The 4,574-nt window shown below is 42.0% G+C and overlaps 1 long non-coding RNA gene across 1 annotated transcript; it reads left to right on the top strand.

Annotated features, from left to right (window-relative positions):
- The first annotated feature begins 2,262 nt into the window (after positions 1–2,262).
- LOC148403774 (uncharacterized) lies at positions 2,263–3,386 on the top strand. The gene is made up of 3 exons (XR_015854364.1): positions 2,263–2,363; positions 3,189–3,277; positions 3,351–3,386. It is a non-coding gene; the product is annotated as an uncharacterized LOC148403774 (long non-coding RNA).
- Positions 3,387–4,574: the final 1,188 nt, after the last annotated feature.

Raw genomic sequence — 4,574 nt, forward strand, 5'->3', positions numbered from 1 at the left:
CACATTTCCTTATTCTTTTCCACCTGATGATGACACACGTACTCCATCATCTCCTCCTCCTCCTCACGTGTAAGGTACGTCCAGGTGCATCCATCCTTTCTTCCTTCCCTCCGATGATGAAGCCATGCGTTATTTCCCGAGACGGACGAGGGGGGACAAAAATCAATTGTTTCGATGCGAATTAATCACGGCCAGCTTTGAATGTTAATGAGCGTGTGAGTGCGCGTGATAGCGGAATCCATTAAAAGAACAGAGAGAGCATTAAGTGGAAGTCCGGCGCATGTGCACACATCACCGAACGGTGAGGGCACATCACTGAGTCTTCACTAAAGCTCACAAATACAGCAGAAAATTGGTGAAAATCTTCATGTGAAAAATAACACATCATATAATTGCTTGATAAAGTGTGGGAGAAATATCGGGGTTAAATCCTTATTGGAAACTTGTGAAACCATGACAGCATTGCATCATCTGGGCTTTACTATCCTAATCGTTGTGATTTTTAGTTTGGTTTTAATGTCCAAAATCACTACTTTTCAGGAAATGTGAAAAATGCGATGTTGCTTGACTTACCAATTGTACAAGTTGGTTTTATATCGTATCCTGTGATTACTTTAGCTTCCCAAGCTCAATTTCAAAAACATGATGAGCTGACAAGAATTGAATGCGTGAAGAAAAACAGACCAGGCTAACTATCTAACAGGCCCGCAAGCTAACTATGTCAGCGCTAACACTAGGTAGCTAACTATTGTCTTCCATAGCTGTCTAAGAATTATCCTGAATTCCCAGGCGGCGTAATGCTGCACAGTTCCTGCAGAGCGAGGGAGCTATTTGTTTACCCGTACTTGCGCAACTCATAAATAGATAAAAACCGAGGCAGTCCTAAATCAAGGCCACAATGTCTCTGCCGCTCATGTCCTGTAGGAGGCGCTCCAGGTGAGAGCGTTTTCGCAAATCTTCCGTCACCTGTCACCTTGCCATCACCACTCGGGAGAGGAGCAAGAAATATGGAAATGTCGGCCGCTGTGCTCCTTAATTATTCATACGCCAGTGAATAATCAGATTACAGCTGATGAGCATCCTGAATAATTCACCCAGCCGTGATTGGGCCTCGGGAAATCGACACGGGGAGCATGGGCCTACCGGAAGCATCCCCATGGCGGCGATACAAACTCCCCCACGCCGCCATCTACCTACCCCCCACCCGCCTCCCTGGCGACTCATTCCTCCCTGGTCCCTTGCTGCCGTTTTCTGGTTCGGTGGCTGGGTTAATGACCATGGAGAGAGCAGGCGGGGTGAATGAGGGGTGCTTCAGAAGGTGGGCTTCATCATTACTGTATATGAGAGCTGATCAAATAAATACATCTAGCGTTCCAGCTTCTCATTTAAAAGATACAACCCACCTGTGTCACAACTAGAAACTCTTCGAGGTTTAATTATCCCCCTTGACAAAAAAACAAAACAAAACTCATTTCCTCAAAATGTCTATCTTGCTCGGAGCTTCATCCAAATGGAACAAACTGCCTCACTCAATTGGGGGGAATTAAGAAATATCTGCACCTCGAGGAGGAACACAAACTGTATTTAGCTCCATGTTATGACTATTAACATACGGGACAAATGTCCTGCGGGGAATAATGGGAATAACAATCATTAAAGTTGCAAGTAAGGGCCTTACATTCCCTTCTTCATGGCCAATCCTCGAAATTATCATCACACTTTAACGCCATGTTCCTGCAGTAGATGTCAGAGCAAAAAACAATTTGGACAAATTCCCTAGGAAGTAGGAGAATTCGACCCAAGTCACTACTTTACACCAATTTGGTTGACCTACTGTGCAATTTGGCGCATGCATCCGTGAGAGGTTTTTTTTTGGGTGTTCCGCGTTTCGGAATTTTATGTGGATTAGAGAAAATAGTGTTGAAGCCTTATTATTTTGAACTTCACAAAAATCTTCAGAAGTACCATCCAAGTGTAGCACCATGCCTTTGCCCACATTAGCTAGCATCAGCAACAAATTTTTGGAAGCAAACGTCACCCTATCTTTTTTGCAGACCTGCTTCTAATTTGGGCTCATCTGTAGGAGTTTCCAAACATGGAGATGTCTGACAAATTTTAAGTCATGGAATCTGCCCAACATGGCTGTTTTGAAGCAAAAATGTACCTGTTAATAGTAAATAATCACAAATGGTCCTTAACACTTGTATTGTGCATCCTGTTAAATCCATCCTAGCTGGTGTCAATTAGTCCATCCAAGATGGTGTCAATTAGAGCAATTGCTCCAATTCAAATAACAAAGCACCACCATGCAATTCGCATTAGGAAAGGTTGGATCAAACTAAAATGACGGAAATCTTGTAAAGGTTAGTGGGGCTCTTTAGACATTCCTATTGTAATCGACAAGACCACCAACTTTTGCATCGATCTGGTGAAAAGTAGTGTCAAGTGCTAATTTTTGAAATTTGTGTAAATGGCACAAAATGTCTAACTTTCCGTTTTATTTTGGCCACATGTCCTTGAGACCTTTGGGTGAATGTTGTTATGCTACATTACCAAATTTCAAGTAAGCTAATCAAAGCGGTTTCACTGGCATTCTTATAATATTTTAAGAGGCTATATTTTGCGTTGGGAATACCTAAATAACCATGGTGAAACTTCTCGAAATGATCTTTTTATGAAAGAATAAGTAACACCACAATTCCATTTGAATACAAAACATTGATTCCTTCGAGTCACATAAATCGTGGGAGACCACATTCTCATCTTTACGAGTGTCAATCAAACAATTTCCCGGCTCTTGAGTGACGTTCACAGTCGAGGACACTGCGGCCCGGCAAGGCTTTTAATTTACGAGGCGGTAAAGTTAATCAAAATTGCCTCCACTAACTTCCGACGTGATCCGTCATCTCGGAGGATTTGACGGAGGAGCTGCTGTCAAACACCCGAGCAACAACCCGATAGTGTAACTTTGCCAAGATGTTGAAAACTTTAAAAGTATTCTAAAGTTAAGGAGTGGGTGTTGGGGTTTTTGGAGGCAGAGTGCCTTGCTCAAGTGCCGAGAGGTACTCGTGGATCAGTTTATAGCGTTTCCCTTAGGGTTCTAGCTAAAGTTGGGTATGTCGAGCTCGAGGATCTTCATTATTTGTTACTCATGGGCAATATTCTCTTTTGTACTATTTCTGTGTGAGCTACTGGGACCAGAATTTCCTGAGGGAGCAATGAAGAAAGTTGAGTCGAAATCTACCTCCAACTATAATTATCAATCCCACAAACACAGGTAAGCTAGTTTGACTGTGTAATGGTCTAATTGTTGCAATGTTGTATTTGCATGCAGCTGTGTTGTACTTTAGCACCCTCCATTGGTGAAATGCGTGATGACCGTCATACTAATTCGAGTTTTCGTCAGTGGTCACGTAATGCTGTGAGTAACTATTTGTGTTAAAGTACCGTATTTCTCGCACTATAAGGCGCACCTAAAAACCTCCAATTTCCTCAAAAGCCGACAGTGCGCCTTATAATCAGGTGCGCCTTATTTATGGACCAATATTGAGCCACTAGAGCAGGGGTGTCCAAAGTCCGGCCCGCGGGCCAAATGTATATATCTTATATATGGACAAAATTTCAATATGGGCCATTTGTTGAAGGTGCGCCTTATAATCCGGTGCGCCTTATATATGGACAAAGTTTTAAAATGGGCTATTTATTGAAGGTGCGCCTTATAATCCGGTGCGCCTTATAGTGAGGGAAAATATGGTACAGAATTTCACCAAGCTATAGAAGGTTGGAAACTATAATTACATGTTTCAAAAAAGGAAATGTTTACTGTGGGTTTAAAATGCGTCATTAAGATGTTAGCATTAGTTCACTATGCTTGCGGGCCTTGTCTCGCTAAGTAGGGTAACTATTTTAGCGTGCCTTTTTTGAGTTCATTCAGCTCAAATATGCTAATTTGGAAAACATGTTTACAAGGTAATTCGTCTTCCAAACAAGGTAAACCTAATTGTTCTTAATTTCTTTTAAAAAAAATTGGCATAATGTACATAGCTAGAAAACAATGTGAGGCAGATATTTTTATAAGCTGTACTAACATACTGTATTTTTATTTGTCTATCTATTTACAGAAAAGAAAAGAAAAAGAAGAATAAACAAAAATCAAACAACATCTGTTAACTGTCTGCACAACCTGATAAAGCAGTCACACATCCAGTGAGGGCAGAACAGGCGCTGAAGCATTGCATCTAAGAATAAATGTACCTTACCTTGTACATTGTGCTGATATATTGTAGCCGTACTGGACCCATGACAAATAATAACATTGTTGCAAAGAGCACAAAGAGCCGAGGCCTCTCCAGACTCCCGTAGGCATAGAAATGAAGCGCACCCTTGGCCGAGCAATGATTCGGTTTTCACCGCACGCCCCCGTGGCCATACAGATGCCTGACCTAGTTGGGCCAAGACGGTTGGTCTTACGGCCCGGAGACATGCTAGGTCTTGGCGGCATCTTCAAGAAACACATCTGGAGAATGTTTTTCGTTCAATTCTTACTAAGTTTGAATCTAATCTCTTTCAATTAT

Source organism: Syngnathus floridae, chromosome 1 (genome assembly GCF_059516105.1).
Source record: "Syngnathus floridae isolate MCC-2025c chromosome 1, RoL_Sflo_1.0, whole genome shotgun sequence".
NCBI lineage: Eukaryota > Metazoa > Chordata > Actinopteri > Syngnathiformes > Syngnathidae > Syngnathus > Syngnathus floridae.